Raw genomic sequence first — 19,686 nt, 5'->3', positions numbered from 1 at the left:
TAATGCCATTGGCCTCAAAATTAGATATTAAATACGTTTTCTAATCTCAAACACCTATCATTTAAACCCCTTATTGCAATAGTCACCAAATATGTCCGGTTTAGGGTATGGGTCCTAGAAACTATCAATATCGAGATCCACTCCCTTTAAGACCCAAAATTGTCATGGTGAGCAAATACGTCCTATTTGAGCGTTGTTAGGGGGGGTGGGCCGTCCCCTAGGCAGTTGGTTCCGAATTGTTGATATCAGATTCATGGTCTTCTCCCAAATACCTTTCATTAGAGCCCCATATTTCCATAGTCGGCAAACATGACCGGTTTCGGGGGTGTTTTGGGAGATGGGGCGGCCGTTCAATGACTTGGCCCTGAAAATATATATCAGATTTGTGTTCTACTCTAAAATACTTCTTATTACAGCCCCATATTAGAATGGTCAGCAAATACATCCTATATGGGTGGTGTAATGGGGGTGGGGTGGCCCCATACACACTCTTTCCCGAATATTGATATCAGATTCGTGTTTTACTTTCATTTGAGCCCCATATTGCTATTGTAGTAAATTTGTCCTCTTTAGGGGTTGTTTTTAGAAGGGGCGCCCCCACCCGCCCCCCCCCCCCCCCCCCCTACACTTGGTCCCACATTTGGATATCAGATTCGTATTCTACACTTAAATGTCTTTCATTTCAGCCCCATATTGCCATGATCAGTAAATAAATCCTTCTTGGGGGTGTTTTGCGGAAGGGGTGCACCGCCAGAAACTTGGTCCCACATTTGGATACCAAATTCTTATTCTACTTGCAAAAACTTCTCATTTGAGTCCCATATTGCCAAGGTCGGTAAATATGTCCGATTTAGGGGTGGTCCCCCAAACATTTAGTCCAATAATTGGACATCAGATACGTTTTCTACTCTTAAATACCTTTCATTTAAGTCCCATATTGTCATGATTGGTCTGTATATATAAATATTTGGTAGGTCTTGGGGTGGGGCTACCAAATTATTATTTTTAGGTTACTATAAGAGAGCACACAAAATTTCGCTTTAATCGCACTACCCATCACCGAGATCTGAAGTTTCTGAAAATTAGGGTAAGAGAGAAGGTCGATACCGCATATTGTCCGCGACTGCCGTTGTAGCTGCTCCGTGTGGAGCATTCCACTGTCTCAAACGTGTGGATGTGCCCGGTAACTCGCAGCTAATCTTCTCGTGACAGCAATAAACACCACACAGCTTGGACCTCAATGTTCCAGCCTGTGCGGTTCTCACAGCTATCCCGTGCCGGGCTCATGTTCGTATTTCGGTTTTGCTAATAAGTGCATGGAGTTCAAAGGGTAATTCCGCCAGGTGACTTCAAACCAAATATTGTCGTGCCAAGCCGGGGATTGTCGTGCCAAGCCGGGGATTGTCGTGCCAAGCCGGGGAGTAAAGGTCGATGAGATAGAAGACTTTATGGTTGCATCTATCCAAGAAAAAGCTGACCGACATCTACAACTGTACAGCTCAGTTGTACACTGGCGCGGCAGATCTTGCCGACGAAGGCCTCCATCGGGTCAATCCGGTTCGTACAACCTGCTGCCATCGGATTGAGCTATCACGGACTGAATTTTTGATACACGATTCGTATCTCACTTGCGGTTGACGCAAGTGATTCCTAGTTGGAATGTTGGGGATAGAAGTCAAATCGGATAATGCCGATATAAAACTATAAAAGGTGTAACGTTGGAAAGTCACTGTTGTTGTTGCAGCCACATGTCTATTTGTGGAGGTGGCGATGCTCATCCAGCTCCTAAAGGTGAGCAAACTTATTCCGATTCAAAGGACCCATTGCTGCCATCAACATTTTGTGTAGAAAGTAAATGTTATCGTATGGTTTTTTGGTTTGTACGGCTGGTAACAAGATATATGAATTTATAGATATATTGGGTTGCCCAAAAAGTAACTGCGGATTTTTCATATAGTCGGCGTTGACAAATTTTTTCACAGCTTGTGACTCTGTAATTGCATTCTTTCTTCTATCAGTTATCTGCAGTTACTTATATTGGGTTGCCCAAAAAGTAATTGCGGATTTTTTAAAAGAAAGTAAATGCTTTTTAATAAAACTTAGAATGAACTTAATCAAATATACTTTTTTTACACTTTTTTTCTAAAGCAAGATTAAAGTAACAGCTGATAACTGACAGAAGAAAGAATGCAATTACAGATTCACAAGCTGTGAAAAAATTTGTCAACGCCGACTATATGAAAATACGCAATTTTGGGGCAACCCAATAGCTTGCTTTTGAAAAAAGTGTAAAAAAAGTATATTTGATTAAAATTCATTCTAAGTTTTATTAAAAATGCATTTACTTTCTTTTAAAAAAATTAATATATTTGGGCAACCCAATATATTAATTTACAGGTAGTGGCAGTTGCGCGAGAAACAATTGTAATCAGCTGTTTACGGCACACCACCTGGTAATTATGTCATGGCTGATACTATGTTCGTTTTTTACAGGTGATTTTCACGGTTAACATTACAAAAAACTCAATGATAACATAATACTTCTGTGAAAAAGTGTTCATAGGTAGTGAGGAAATGACCCACTGAATGAAATCAGCAAGTCTTATTTGCTTCAAAATCTAATCTAAAAAAAAGTAATAATGAAAAAAATTACTCGGGAAAAATGTACTTTACAGGGCGCACCCCCGAGTTTTTTTTTTAATTTTTTTATCCCACTATTGGGTTGCCCAAAAAGTAATTGCGGATTTTTTAAAAGAAAGTAAATGCATTTTTAATAAAACTTAGAATGAACTTTAATCAAATATACTTTTTTTAACTTTTTTTCTAAAACAAGCTAAAAGTCACAGCTGATAACTGACAGAAGCAAAATACAATTACAGAGTCACAAGCTGTGAAAAAATTTGTCAATGCCGACTATATGAAAAATCCGCAACTACTTTTTGGGCAACCCAATAATTTAGACTCAAGGAACATGAAACTGAAGTCCGTGTCGATCTAAATCAAAATAAGAAGTGAGAATTAAATGAACGGTACTACTCATGACATAATTACCAGGTAGTGTATCCTAAGCAGCTGACAACAATACAATTACAAGTACAATTTTTTCTCGCGAAGTACACTATCTATCAACGAGTTTTGGTTGTGTGTTTGTATTATATTGTGACTCTGTAATTTGATTCTTTCTTCTGTCAGTTATCAGCTGTGACTTTTAGCTCGCGAAGTGCACTATCTGACAAACTAGTTTTGGTTGTGTGTGTATTATAGTTATGAACGATGGCACACACAAACAACGAAAAGGGCGCGAATTAGTAACATACTCAAAATCAGAGTCGCACTAATCACTGATTTTGATATTTTGTTGTTCGGCAACTGCCACTACCAGTAAATAAATATATCTTGGATAGTGCACTCAATACTTTGTTGTTGTCCAACTGCCACTACCTATAAATGAATATATCTTGGTACTACTACACGCACCGTTCATTCAATTAATGTAATAGGTATGTTAATGTTATAATGTACCAAACGTACACTGGTGATCCCCAAAAAAAGCGTTTTTTAATATGGTTTTTTTTTGCAAAATGAAGGAAAATCGCGAGATTTTTTTTAAAATTGTTTCTTTTTTTCTTTAGAGATCTTTAAGAGCTTAATTATTTTTTTTTGCATATCTATCGTAATCTACTCGTTAATATCTTTCATTTGATACCCATTTTGCCTATGTTAACAGCGTTCGAAATTCTCAAGACCCCGCAGGTCCTTCCTGGCTCCAATTTTTAGAGATACTTGTGCATATTCGTAATCTCTGTAATCGTTAATACCTTTCATTTAACACCCATATTGCCTAGGGTGAGCGGGGTTCAAAATTCTCAAGACCCCGCAGCTTCTTCCCGGTTCAATTTTTGGACGTGTTTAATTTGGACATGCATATTCTTAATCTCCATAATCGTTAGTACCTTTCATCTAATACCCATATTGCCTAGGGTTAGCGGTCGGACCACTTTCCGCAAAGTTTTTTTTTTCACGTAACCAACACGCGGGGGATGTCCCCTATATATGCAGTGCATTGCGGCAATTAGGAGAGTTAAGGTTTGGAGGGGGAAAGAGGAAGTAGTGTTTATTGATAGTCTTCTTAAATTTCTGAACGTCAATGTTGGTGGGAAAGAAATTAGCCGGAAGTCGATTCCACATACGAATGGTTCGGGCGCAAAATGAATTTTCTCGGTAATGCATGGTTCGATCGACAGGCCAATCAATTACAAACGGGTGTGAGTTTCTGGCAAGTCTTGTATTCCTATAGAACATCCTAACGTCAGGGATAAGGAGACGAATATCCCTGGGACACACGCCATGAAAACAACGACAGAGCAATATAACGCTACCCACATTTCGACGATATTCAAGAGAAGCAATAGAGTTGAATGCCCTACTGTCCCCAAACAACACCATTTCTCCGTTGCACCCGGTCAAGTAGCTCCAAAGATGATTTTGGAGCCCCTGCCCATATATGGGAGGAAACCGTAGCGCAGAGGTTAGCATGTTCGCCTATGACGCTAAACGCCTGGGTTCGAATCCAGGCGAGACCATCAGAAAAAATATTTTCAGCGATGGTTTTCCTCTCCTAATGCTGGCAACATTTTTGAGGTAAAACTTCTCTCCAAAGAGGTGTCGCACTGCGGCACTCCGTGGACTCGGCTATAAAAAGGAGGCCCCTTATCATTGAGCTTAAACTTGAAGCGGACTACACTCATTGATATGTAAGAAGTTTGCGCCTGTTCCTTAGCGGAATGTTCATGGGCAAACTTTGCAATTTCCCCATATATGAGAGTTATATTCCATATAATGCGCCTCCTGTCTACAATTTCTTGGGGACTGGGCCTATGGTCGAATGAATATGAATGACACAAACTACTGTCATCGGCAAATGAGTAGACTGGATTCCAAGTCTGACCCAATAGATCATCAATGAAAATAAGGACAATAAGGGAAAGGGAAGGAGAAAGGACAGAGCCTTGTGGCACACCTGCGGTCAATGAATACTCATCTGATGAGAACCCATCTACAAGAACTCGTATAGTGCGAACTCTGAGAAAGCTCGATATAAATCGAACGAAGTTATAACCGACTCCAAAGCGACAAGCTTTGATAAAAGTGCACCGTGCCAGAAAAAAACCTATCAAATACTCTCACCAAACAGGTGGATAGAGCGACTCTATCGTTCCGACAAAAATGCCATTAGGTATCCCGTAGAGATATTTCTGCGGAACCCATACTGTCTGTCGCTTAGAAGGTCACTGGACTCGTATCTGTATCTGACAAGATGATGAGCGCAGAGCATATTGTAATTGGCCGGTAATTCGCAGGGTTGTTCGCCCCACCTTTTTTTTGGGGATAGGCTGAACGTTCGCAACCTTCCAACGTGCCGGGAAAACTCCCGCACGGTAAGCAAGGTTGAAAAGGTTGCCTAGTGGACGAGCAAGCGTCAAAGAACACTTACAAAGAACAAGTCTTGATTTACCGTCTAGGCCCGGAGATTTATTAACGTCGTGGGGGTTTTGGCCCCTGGGGGGGTCCGCGGGTTTTCGTCCCAAAAAAGTATTTCAGATTCGTGTTCCTGAGGTCAACCCACGTCTACATACCAAGTTTCAGCGAAATCGGCCCTATAAAGTACATTTTTACCAATTTCGCTAAAAGCGAATATACTACCACCCTTAAGAAAACATTTAGTAAAGTAAAGGACGGTTCGTATAGACTATGATTTGATTTTAGACGCATGAATCATAGTTAAAGCTCGATAACCCCTCCCACTCATCGAAGATCAGTTAGCCCGACTGCAAGATGCCACGGTGTTGAGCACAATTGACCTGAAAAACGTACATATATTTCCATTTGTTACTCACAACGGGCAATACCATTTTTGTAAAGTGCCAACTCACCTGCTGCGTTTCAGAGGTTTACTAACACAATTTTTCCTAACGTCGACGACGTTATTATTCCATCGAAAGACGGACGAAGTCGAGGCCTTGCGAAATTTGAGGGAGGTAGTACTCGTACAAGTTTGCAAGGATTATGGACATGACCTAAACTTCAAGAAAAGCCACTTTTTGTTCAAGTGCGTGTAATTTCTTGGTCACGTAATTGAGAATGAACAGATATTTTCCTTGATTTGCAAGGTTGCCACATTTTAATATTCCCAATTCCGAAAGATGTTAAAGTATTCCAAAGCTTCCTAGGACTCGCTAGTTATTTTAGGAAATTCATTCCAGATTTTTCAATATTTGACGCTTTAAAGAAGATTTTGTCAGAAGGACCCATGACATAACTACCAGGTAGTGTACCGTAAACAGCTGAGTACATTTTTTCTTGCGAAGTGCATTATCTGTTTACGAGTTTTGGTTGTGTGTGTGTATTATAGTTATGAACTATAACACACAGAAACATCAAAAAATGGTGCGGACTAGTAACATACTCAAAATCAGAGTTGCACTAATCACTGATTTTGACAGATAGTGAACACAATATTTTGTTGTTGGGCAACTGCTACTATCTGTAAATCAATATATCTTGGAAAAACCAACAGTCGGTGGAAGGCAAAAAGCGGCCGACTGGTTTCAATCATTCTTATGTGTACACACAAATGGGCGTTTGTGTGTACCCGCTCTCAAATTCATATATTGTATAATGTTGTAATTTCAACCAAAACCCAAGATATATTCATTTACAGGTAGTGGCAGTTGCTCAGCAACAAAATATTGAGAACAATAGCTGTCAAACTCAGTGATTAGTGCAACTTTGATATTAAGTATGCTAGTTCTCGCTATTTTTCGTTGTTTGTGTGTGTAATGAACCATATTACTACAAGTCTGTTCGCGTACTTTTCAATTAAAAATTTGCAGGAGAGTAAGGGCCACTTCACTCTCTTTAAAAATTTGCAAGCAAAAGTACGCGAAAGACTTCCAGTGAAAATTTGCAGAAAACAGCTGATTTTTGTTTTGGTTGGTTATTTATTGGCTTGCTTGGAAAACAATTTGTTTTAAATAAAAAATGCTGGCGATACTTGTGAGATATTTTCCTTAGATAAACTTCAATTGGCCCGAGAGTGAGAAGGCTAGATGGGAAGCCATTTGTATATCCATGATCTCCGTGCTGCTGGACAGCCATCACAAACTACCGTGCAATTCCAAGGGAGCCGGTTCTACGTACCGCATTGGCCCGATGGATTCCTTCAGTATACAACACACTGCTACAAAAACCGTGCATGAAGCTACGAATGTCATCCGTGGCGCCAAGTCGCGCAAGGCGCTGGTTCCAGACAGAATCTCTATGCTGATGCTGGGGAATCTGGATCTGCCTGGAGTCGATTACCTTACAACTGTCTTCAGCCTATTTGAACACTATTATAGTACCCGATGTTTGGAAGATGGGCAGTGTGATCCCGCTACTGAAATCTGAAAAGGACACGAACAAGGGGGAGTCGTACAGACCGATCTCCCATCTCTTAACAGTAACCAAGACGCATGAGGGGCTGCTCCTCCCGCTCCTCTCGTTGGACAATTTCCATTCGCCGAGCATCAGCATGCATTTCGAAGGCTGCATAGGACTACTTTACATGCCATTACCGTATACAAAAGTACACTTGTTGTGCTGACAAAGATACATTGGACTAACCATCTAATGCTTTTGGGTATTGTGGCTAGATAAATTGCTACGACCACTTATGTGAGGCTAAGGGAGCTTTCTATTTGCTTATGTGGCGGCTACGGACACTTTGTTATCATTGAAGATATCTGTATCCGTTCATAATTGGCAGACTAATTTGCACTGTGCGTCACTTGTTAAACTGCCCAGCTATACCCACTCAATCCCATGGCAGCATCTTCCCTCCTTAACAAATTCAAAGGAACGGTGTTGGTTTCATCGTAGCTCTTCGAAGAGGATGATTCCATCAAAACACTTAAGAAACCGATAATTGATAATTGAAGGATACAATGTTTTAATTTTTTAAGATTTTCCAAATAATTCCGCAAATTTTGTACTTACCTTCTAATGTGGAACACCCGACTTGAAATTACAACTTCATTTGTCGACTATTCTGTACCTGAAACCTAGCTGCTGCCATGCCATATTCATATAGTCTTTCTGTTGGCAAAAAAGTCCTTGTAGAAATTTGCAGGTTCTCTATTTTCTAACTGTCAAAATTTGCCCTCTCTCGCGCTCTCTTCTGCTGGCAAATAAAGTACGCGAACGACTTCCAATAAAAATTTTTAAAAATTTTCGAGTTCCCGAACACAGCTTATAACGCACACACACAGCGACAACTCCTTGACAGATAGTGCCCTTCGCAAGAAAAAATTGCACTCAGCTGTTTACGGTACACTACCTGGTAATATGTCATGCCAAAACCCACCCCTTCCAAATTTATAAATAATGAAACACAAAAATATTAAAAAGGAACGAAAGCAGCTTTTATTTGTAATTTGAAGTATATTCATTGGTTAAATAAGTACAACTTTCCAAGAGCCTTTGCCAGCATCTTGCTTCAAAATAATGTTGTAATTGCAAGACCAAATGCAAAACACAAGCTTTCACAACTGTTATTTCTTCGTACAGATTTTTTGCAATAGCTTGCCATGAAAAAAACATTTTTTATTTATTTTAGAAGTATATTTATTTATATTTATATACAAATTCTTTCTTATTATGCATCCACAAATAACAAAAAGTTTTCCATCCTGAGTAACGCTGAATATTCTGTTCAGCTTTTCAAGCGGAATGCTGTCAAACTCCATACAAAAAAAACGTCGGCGAAACGTTGGCTGAAAATAGGCGGAAAAGTAGTACTCTGTTTATAATGGGGAAAATGGCAAAAAAAAAAAACTATTATTGGCAACACTTGAAACTATCGCCGGCATCATTTTTATTATTGGTTTTTGAACACTAATGGTTCGTTATTATACCCTCCACCACAGGATGGAGGTATACTAATTTCGTCATTCTGTTTTTTTTTTTTTTTTTTTTTTTTTTTTTTTGTCCCCATAAAGTATACATATTCTTGATCGTCGAGACATTTTATGTCGATCTAGCCATGTCCGTCTGTCTATCAGTCGAGAGCACGCTAACTTTCGAATGAGTAAAGCCAGCCGCTTGAAATTTTGCACAAATACTTATTAGTGTAAGTCGGTTGTGATTGTAAATTACCCATATCGGTCCATGTTTTGATATAGCTGCCCTATAAACCGATTTTGGGTCTTGACTTCTTGAGCCTCTAGTGGGCGCAAATCTTATCAGATTGGAACGAAATTTTGCATGACGTGTTTTGTTATGATATCCAATAACTGTGCCAAGTATGTTTCAAATCGGTTCATAATCTGATATAGCTGTTATATAAACCAATCTTGGGTCTTGACTTTTTGAGCGTCTAGAGGGCGCAATTCTTATGCGATTTAAATGAACTTTTGCACGACATGTTTCGCTATGACTTTCAACAACTGTGCCAAGTATGGTACAATTCGGTCCATAACCTTATATAGCTGTCATATAAACCGATCTGGGGACTTGATTTCTTGAGCCTCTAGAGTGCGCAATTTTTATCCGATTGGAATGACATTTTGCATGACGTATTTTATTATGATTTTCAACAACTGTGCCAAATAAGGTTCAAATCGGTCCATTACCGGATACAGCTGCCATATAAACCGATCTGTGATCTTGACTTCTTGAGCCTCTAGAGGTCGCAATTATTATCCGACTAACCTGAAATTTTGTAAGACGGATCCTCTCATGACGATCAACATATGTACGTGTTTATTATGAATCGGTCTATAGCCAGATACAGCTCCCATACAAAATCGAACTCTCTATTTTATTTCTTGAGCCTCGAAAGGGCGCAATTCTTATTCGAATTGACTAACAGTTTACACAGGTCTCCAAAATATAATTTAATTGTGGTCCGAACCGGACCATATTTTGATATCGCTCTAATAGCAGATCAAATCTTTTTTTTTATCCTTTTATTGCCTAAGAAGAGACGCCGGGAAAAGAACTCGACAAATACGATTCATGGTGGAGGGTATATAAGATTCGGCTCGGTCAAACTTAGCACGCTTTTACTTATTCCTTGCTTATTTAAGAAAAAAACATAAAATTGCGCTCGCGGAACAATTACAAATTTCAGCGGCTATTAAGCAGAATAGGATACCAACCCTAAGTATATGTGAGCCAGATCACTAACAAACACTTAGTTACAATTAGAAATTTGGCGATTGCGTTTATTTTACGTAAGGAAAGGACTTGTCGCGCAGCGACTGTGATTGTGCTTTTTTTGGACGTCGTGAAATGGTAATTTTCCCTAGATGAAAAAACAAGTCATAGCGAAACTTTTCATAAATATTTCCGCTATTGTTTTTTATGGAGTTTCACCGCGAAACCCGAATATAGTACCAACCTGAATTCGCAAAATATACCAACAGCGACAGCGGTGAATTTGTTGTTATCCTAAATGTATCAAAATTCTATGTAAAACTACATACAAATGGATTATTTAGATTTGATTTAATTCTTTAGATATGAAGCAAGGCAATCATAATTATAAAGAAATCAATGCATTATTATCAAATCGCAGAGTTAAGTCTGTCCAATTTAAAGACAGAAAATGTTTGCGATTTACGATTACCCCAACATAAAATAAAGTTGAATTCGCAAAATTCTTGCCATTGCTGCTACCGGAACAGTCCATAAAATTGAGTTTTATATGGTAAAGCTCATTTGTCTTGCTGCCTGGTAAATAACAAATCCCGGACACAAATTGGCTTCAAACAAATGTCTGGCAACGACATGAATGGTAAATTCTGTGTTGATAAATACAGAACAACAAATGTATGCATTTTTAAAACATTAATGGCACTCATAAAAAATTCAATTAAAACTGAATATATATGAAAATTTTTTTAAAATAAAATATTTTTAAAATAGACCTTTAAATCATCGGAAATTATTGGACGCTGTGAAATTTCAACATATGTATAAATTATTAAAATATTTCTCAACCAACAATAGTATGAGTACCCCTTATAATAAAAACATCTCAACTCATTGGCTGTCCGGCACCATGCTGCTATTGGAGGTTAAATATAGATACACAACACAACGACTGAATGAAAAATTCACCATCTCTATATGTGTTTGGCTTCATTTGCTGGCACAAAGCTGAAAATCAAAATTTACAACACAAGTTGTATGTATGAAAATTATTTGACGCATCATTACACTCGGTTTTGTGTCGTACTTTATGGTATAATTCTCATTGGGTTCGCATTCATAGTGCTTGAAGTATTTGGCTTTGAGCGGAGCAAAGCATACTTACCTGGCGTAGGGGTTACCGTGATCACGAAGGCGGTTCCCCCGGAGTGAGGCTTGGCCATTGCACATTCGGCTGAGTTGACCTCCGCGATTATTCCTAATGCGAATAACTCGTGCGTGTAATTTTTGGTAGCCGGGAATGGCGTACGCGCCGTCCCGACATTTATCTATAAATCTGAGAATTTAATAATAGGGAAAAAGTAAGAAACCATCGCTTTTGTTTTAAGTTGGCGCACTTAGCTCCTTTTGATGTTAGTTCTTTATACTATACACCATCACTGTGGGACAAGGGGTATTATGGATTTTTAGTGCATTAGTTTGCAACGCTAAGAAGGAGAAAAGCCGACCCACTGATAAGTACGATCGACTCAGAATCACTTTCTGATTCGATTTAGCCCAAGTCTGTGAGTCCATGTATTCTTGTTGATGATCAAAGTGCAGGTCTTATTTGTTGCTCGATTGTCACGAAATTTTGCGCATGTTACTTTTTTGTTCCAGGGACAAACGCTATTGATTTTGAAAAAATCGGTTTAGGTTTAGCTCCCATAATATATCTTTCATCCGATATGGCTTTTTAAAGCTGTAGAAGCCCCAATTTTCGTCCGATCTTCACAAAATTTGGCACTGGGTACTTTATTTGACGCCTTCATAAGTGTCCAAAATTTCATAAAAATCGATTTAGATATAGCTACCATATATATCTTTTATCCGATATGGCCTTTTAAGGCTGTAGAATCCACAATTTTCGACCGATTTTATATGAGACGTTTAAAGTGACGTCCCAGTACGAGCGCAAAATTTCATTAAAATCGGTCCTAATTTAGATAAAGCTCCAGTGTGTATATTTCATCCGATATGGACTTTTAAGGCAGTAATCCACAATTTTGGTCACATCACTACAATCTAGGGCGTGAGATGTTCTATTTGACGTCCCACTATGTGTCATTATAATTGGAACAGGTGGAACGATATAACTCCCATATAATCTTTTATCCGATATGGCCTTTTAAAGATGTGGAAATACAAATCTTTTGTCCTATGGTAGGAAAATCTCACAAGGTTCTAAATTGCTATTTTAATTGGTATCTAAATTAAGGTCTGACTAGATTTCCAGATAAGTTCAACATATAAAAAGTACTACATGCACTAGTTTTCATTTGTTTTTGTACCTTTAAAACTGAGTGTTTGGCTGTTTTTGGAATTTCAAATTCGTTGTTTGTACTCGTTTTTTATAAAGTTAAAACAAGCTCGATACTGGAAGAGAACGCAAATCGAAGCGTATCAAAACAATTGATTTCTTGACATAAGGCTGTGTTAAGGAACTCAAAAATTTGCACAAATTTTACTGGAAGTCGTTCGCGTTTTTAATTTGCCAGCAGAAGAGAGCAAATTTTGATAGTTCGAAAAAAGAGACTTGCAAATTTCTACTGGGAATTTTTTGCGAGCAGAAATTTGTAACTTTGAACAGATGTTTCTAAAGATCAGCTGTTTTATGAAAAGGAACTGTTACATGAAAATACAAAAGCTAACACCAAAATGGATCAAAAAGGCAGAGGTTAGTAAAAAATAAAATTATTGTTTGTTGGTAATTATTAAATTTGTTGTTCAGGTACAGAAAACTCGCGAAATGATGTTGCAATTTTACCTCAAGTCGGTTTTTCTACATTAGAAGGCAAGGGCAAAATTTGCGAAATTATTTGAAAAATTAAAACACCGTTCCTTTGAATTTGTTAAAGAGAGTAGATGCTGTCATGGGATTAGAGGTGGGTCTGGCTGGGCAAATAAACATGTGACGCACAGTGGGACTGGAAAAAATTAGTGTATCAATTAAGAACGGATACAGATATCTTCATGGATGACACAGTGTCCGTAGCCGCCACATGACCAATTGGAAAGCTCACATATGACATATCTGTTGATGTGTGAAATGGCAGCTAAGGTGTAATTTATAAAAAACATTTTACTACGTTTGTCAGATCTTTTTTTCCCTGAAGAAAAATAAATATTAAATTTTTTTATAAAAAAATAAGTTTTATGTCCACAACTAAAAAATTGGTGCATTTTAATTTTGTCATTGTAAGAAATAAAGAAAACTACGTGCAAAATTTCAGTTGACTCAAGATTTAAAATCGGAAAATAGTTTTATTCGGTTTATATAGGAGCTATTATATCACGTTAAAACCCGATTTGGAACATATTTGGCACGATTGTTAGAAGTCGTAACAGAACACTACGCGCATTTCAGCCCATTCGGATCAAAAATACAATATCTAGGGGTTCTAAGAAATCCATTGACTTCTAACCACTAATCGTTTTATATGAGAGCTATGTCGAAATTTTAACCAAATGGCCAAAATTTCAAGAAGATAGCTAATTCGTTCGACCACTATCGTGATTTCGGACGGACACGAGTTTTGTGAATAGGGGTTGCAGTTTAAGTATGATGGACTAAAACCTATCAACGGCATTCACAAAATTTAATGTAGCTTTGAAATAGGTTTATTTAACAAATTTCCTATGTAGAACTGCCTATTCTTCATTTAGTTTTGTTAATACGGCCGTATGTCTGTATTCCTTTGCAATTACTCATCTTGGGAGATACGTTTATACAGTAAACACCAGTGTAGGTGAATATGATCTCTATTAAATCCCATCCAATCCAACAATATTCGCCGGCACTAAGCAAGGAAAATTCCTATACTCAAGGAAATAAATGTCGATGTTTTGTTGATGGAATTTCCCCTAGAAAATCCCCAATTTGGTACTTTTTCTCCCATCAAAATCCCGCTCCCAAAGTTCCTCCCCAAGCACAGAAAAACCTCTTTGGGAAATTTCCCCTGAGAGGGGTTTTTGTTGTGTTATGTTTTTGGATTACTATCAATGTAATACAAATTTGCTCATGAACATTCCAATAAGGAGCAGAGACAACTTTTCACATATAAATTAATGTTATCCTAGGTAGATTTAAGAACGTAAAGTTATAAGTCCAACAACAACGATACAACCTTGAGGAAAAAGTGTTGGAAATTCCCGCTTTTCTGTCAAACTTATGTACACGTTAAATTGACATTTTAGTTTAAATTTGCATTGTCACGTGCAGCAGCCAAAAAATTAAGAGATTTGTGATTTCATACGAATAAATTTCAAATTTAAACATTAAACATGTGAAAAAGTAAAGAAAATGTTGATAAAACTTTTAATCTTAAAAAACCATTTGACATAGGAATGTATTTTGATACAACTCTGAAACTGGAAAATGTTATCAGCTGGGCTTATGATGTTACCTTTTTAAATCAACCTAGATGCTATCCGATTCAAGTTTAAATTCAGTGATAAGGGACCTGCTTTTTATAGCCGAGTCCGAACGAGGTGCCGCAGTGCGACAACTCTTGGGGAATGTACAATCAAAAATTCCATCGCTGATGTAATCTCAGATACATCTCAAAAAAATGGGGATTCCTTGCATTCGATACGCGTTATATAAGGGCCAAAAATGTTTGTCCTGAGAACTCTTTTGGAGGTTTCTAATAGTTCACCATTGCTTGCTTCAAAACCCCTAGAATGTGCAATTTGTATCCTATTGGGCTGAAATGTACGTAGTGTACTGTTACGACCTCTAACAATCGTGCCAAGTTCAAGTCGGATTATAATCTGATATAATATCTCCCGATTAGACATCTTAGGCCCTTCTATGACATAATTAAAATTCAGCAATCCCTTGATTGTGGGCAAAAATTAAATTTTATATATAAGAAAACTTATCAGTATATTTTTTTCTTTGGGGGTTTTCTTAGGGGAAAAACATTTTGAGAGGGGATTTTTGGTGCAGATGTATCTTTGGAAGGCGGTTCTTTCTTTCTTACCAGGATCTTTCTATCGTTTATGGCCCCAAAGTTATCCAATACTTCAAGTTGACATATCTCCGATTGCATATGATAAAAAAGAACAAATTAAGTAGTTGCCCCTTTTTCAAAGATTCAAATAAAAAAATTGTATTTTGAAGATATGTTGTTTTGCCAAATGTCCATATGTACATACGAGTACGTATGCGTTCAAGTTTAATTCGAACTACTGCTATGCCAACTGTCTCTTATTCAATAATAAATAAAATAAATCCGTTGAAATTATTCTCTCCTTTTTCTTTTGTTGCAAAGTTTCACTGCTTTCGAATTGGCAAACGAAGAATATTTTTTCAAATGCATGTCCATACTGAAACATAGAATTAAATTAAATTAAAAAAACTCATCCTGGTTCCATCCAGGATCGAACTGGAGACCTTCTGCGTGTAAAGCAGACGTGATAACCGCTACACTATGGAACCACATGGTGAGTCAAAGTCAAATCATATTAATATAATCATCTTACACAAATAAAAATAGTATCTCACCACATTTCATTCACATTGCAAGTATACACACATGACATATGGCACATGAATAGCAACGGAAAAAACAGTATTACCAGACTTTTGCTTTTGCAGGGATAGTTTCAATTTCTACTAAGATGTGGTGGTTTTAATGATGAGGTTTTTATGATTTAATTTATTGGGTTGCCCAAAAAGTAATTGCGGATTTTTTAAAAGAAAGTAAATGCATTTTTAATAAAACTTAGAATGAACTTTAATCAAATATACTTTTTTTTACACTTTTTTTCTAAAGCAAGCTAAAAGTAACAGCTGATAACTGACAGAAGAAAGAATACAATTACAGAGTCACAAGCTGTGAAAAAATTTGTCAACACCGACTATATGAAAAATCCGCAATTACTTTTTGGGCAACCCAATACGATTTAAAGTTTAAATCGTACTACAGAATACCTCGATTTACGTCGTCTCGGTAAACGGGGCACAGTCGGATGCAAAAAAAAAAAAAAATAGTGGAAATAAATCTGTCATATGTGAACGGATAAAGATATTTTCATGAAATTTTGTATGGGTTAAGATGACGTGTTATCTAGATTGTGTACAAAATTTTCCTTCAAAGTTGTTCAACTTGGCCCTAAAAGATTTTGTTTGGGCTGCCGAAAGCACATTTATGATTAAACATTTATTATTTGGAAAGTGTTAGAAAACCCCTAAAAACATGCTTTTGTGTGCGGGACATCTTTTATAGCACGTTTACATTGAAATTTTAAAGATTTAGATTTAACTAAATCCAAAAACAAATCCTGTCCGCTTACACTGCGTTTTTGGGTATTGCAGTAATATACACAAGCGTACATGCGTATACATGAATGTGCATTACACACACGTCCATACATACATACATTTCTTGAAAACAGTTGCATATTTTGGTACTTTTGAGCATGTGTCGAATGACAGCAATCTCCTATGGTAAGATGTAAAAATTACATAGGGGGTAGTTTTTTCAACTGGTGACAAAAAAAAAAAAATAATTTTGCTGTGCCAATCGACCATTTTTTCTAACACGGACAAATTTTGACGTTTGTCACAAATCTAAAGTAAACAAGATGTGCACCCCACATTATAATACAGGAAAAAGCCAGAAAATAATAATTTTTTGCGTAATAAATATTTTCCATTACTGCTAGAAGTTCTATTGCAAATGCGAACTCAAGGCGGATTAAAAAAGAGGTTCTCACGCGAACAGGTGTTAACCGCAGGTTAGATTTGACGTTATTAAGATGTCAGATTTTTGTTTGCACTCTCCTTGATGTTGTCTTTTTTCTTGCATATTCTCTGCTCATGTACGCAAACGTATACACACACGCACACACATTTTTTTGTGTGGCTTTGCACCAAATGATTCGCGGTTGTTGTACAAATGAGGGCACCTTTAAATGTTTTGCAATGATGCGAATATTGCAATATGGATATATGTATTTTAAGCCTTGTGGCTGTTACTATTATCGTTTTTCACCATTGAAAGGCATTTTACCGCGATTGCTTTTCTGAAACATTACAAAAATAACAATGATAACATAACATAATAACAATTTTATTAAAATTTTACAATAACTTTTGAGGGAATGTATTATTGAATGAAACCAGCAAGTTTTTTAGCTTTAAAATCTATTATCAAGAAAAGTTAATCGGCGAAAAATATCGCGAAAAGCGAATATAGTACAAGCCTTTGCTTTGGAAAAAGAGTTAAACACGGCGAGTAAGACAAGTAATGTAATTTTACAGCCATCTGTATTAATTTTTCCCCAATTTAAGGAAGTTTTGTACATGGAACCTTTTTAACGAACCATTTCTTCACAAAAAATGAATGCAAATGCAAATTTGCTTCTATTTTTTCCTATTGTTTACATGCAAATGATGAACAAAACTCATGCCAGGTAAAGATACTATTGACGCCGTTATAGAAGAATCACCAAACGGCGGCGCCATAATTTCAATAAACAATAAACACAAACCTACTTTTGTCCATTATTGTTAAACAACAACCTTTTAGAATCCCGTTGCCAATGAAAATAAACAATGATTTTACTTATTTTATACCAAATAAGTCGTTTAAATTCAGTGACTTTTGCCCACAATGTAGGCGGCTCAGTTATGCCTTTGATAAAAGCTTTTTGATAAAAGTGTTGAACCATCATCCTGTGGTATCACAATGGACGAAAACGTCTAAGTGAGTCTGATGGCAGACTGCCACTTAAACTTAACCTAACCTAACGACCCTTCTGGCTACTATATTTAGACAGGGTACAACGGTAGGAACTAGAAGGCTTGCTTTACTTTGCTTTAATTGGCTATGACAGATCATTTGTTCCACTAGCCAAATGTAGAATAGCGTTCCAAGCGCCTCGATCTTCTGCGCTCATTCTAAAATCTCTGACATCAAGTTTCGAGGTGTCTCCCACCACTTGATCTTTCCATCGGGCTTTCGGCGTGTACCACCGTGTTTGGCTTCAAAAGACTTCTTTGCTGGAGCTTCTTCATCCATGTTGACTACATGACTGTTCTCTTTGCTTATGGCTGACGGCAGTGAATAAACCAAACAAGTTACCAATCAAAAGGCAATAATACAATCCTAGTCGGCACCCAAGACAAATAACAAGACAATTGATTGTTTAAATGATTGATGACAAATGTTTGTGTAATGTTTATTCGCTTATAAAATAAAGGAAAAAAATTATAAAAATTTAACAAGTTATAAAGGTTAACCTTACGTGTTTAGTTAAGTTGTCCAAGCAAAAATGGAAAGAATCAAGGCCTGAAGGGCTTTTATACTATTACAAATGACGCTAAATTTACAAATACATTCTCAATTTTACTGTCTATGATCAGACTGCAATAATAATTAGTGTTCAATGGATGCGGTTCATACCACATCCAACCCCTTTTGCGTTGCCCACGTTAGGGGTGACCATCTTTGCCACCCACTTTAAAAAGACCATCATAGACAATGACCTAGCCAACGCAGCCGTTGTATTTTGATGCGTGTAACTATGCTATCGTCGTCATACAGCTCATACAGCTCGTGGTTCATACGTCGCCTATATTCTCCATTAACGCAAACTGGTCCATATATTTTACGAAGAACCTTTCTCTCAAATACTTCAAGCACTGCCTCATCTGCTTTCACAAGTACCCATGCTTTAGAACCATATAACAGCACGGATAGTATCAGTGTCTTGTATAGTGTAATCTTCGTCTGTCGAGAGGTGGCCTTGTTTCTAAACTGTTTACTTAGTCCAAAGTAGCATCTGTTTGCCAGTATTATTCTTCGCTTTATCTCAAAACTAGCGTCATTCGTTTCGTTTACGGCGATGCCGAGGTAGATAAAGTCACTGACTATCTCAAAGTTGTGGTTCCTAACTTTCTCAATTTTCTTTATCTGCTCGGTTGTACAAGGTGTTTTGGGAGTTGAAACCATCCATTTCGTCTTATCTCCATTTACTGCACGACCCATTTTCACTGACTCTCTTTCGATTCTTTCGAAGGCTGCAGTTACTACTTCCGATGACCGACCTATGATATCGATGTCGTCGGCATAGGCGAGTAGCATGTGTTCTCTTGTGATTAGTGTGCCATATCTATTCACATCTGCAACTCGTATAATCTTCTCCAGCAGGATGTTAAAGAGATAACACGATAGGCTGTCTCCTTGTCTGAAGCCTCGTTTGGTATTGAATGGTTCGGAGAGATTCTTTCCTATTCTTACTGATGAACGCGTGTCAGCAAATGTCATCCTGCAGAGTCTTATTAATTTTGCAGGGATACCAAACTCAGACATGGCTTGAAATACCTTTGAGCGTAGAGGAGTATCGAAAGCGCCTTTTTAGTCAACAAAGAGATGGTAGGTGTTGATTTGTCCTTCTCGGGTCTTTTCCAGGATTTGGCGCAGTGTGAATATCTGGTCCAGG

The 19,686-nt window shown here is 37.5% G+C and overlaps 2 non-coding genes across 2 annotated transcripts; one reads left to right on the top strand and one right to left on the bottom strand.

The window, feature by feature from the left end:
- Nucleotides 1-11,351: 11,351 nt before the first annotated feature.
- On the top strand, nucleotides 11,352-11,516 carry LOC131994500 (U1 spliceosomal RNA). The gene has a single exon (XR_009396790.1). It is a non-coding gene; the product is annotated as a U1 spliceosomal RNA (small nuclear RNA).
- A 4,087-nt stretch (nucleotides 11,517-15,603) lies between these two features.
- Nucleotides 15,604-15,676, bottom strand: Trnav-uac (transfer RNA valine (anticodon UAC)). Its single transcript has one exon. It is a non-coding gene; the product is annotated as a tRNA-Val (tRNA).
- Between the last annotated feature and the right edge of the window lie 4,010 nt (nucleotides 15,677-19,686).

This window comes from Stomoxys calcitrans, chromosome 1 (assembly GCF_963082655.1).
Source record: "Stomoxys calcitrans chromosome 1, idStoCalc2.1, whole genome shotgun sequence".
Taxonomy (NCBI): Eukaryota; Metazoa; Arthropoda; class Insecta; order Diptera; family Muscidae; genus Stomoxys; species Stomoxys calcitrans.
Note: the sequence above shows the minus strand (reverse complement) of the source record. Positions and strands in the feature narration are given on the sequence as shown.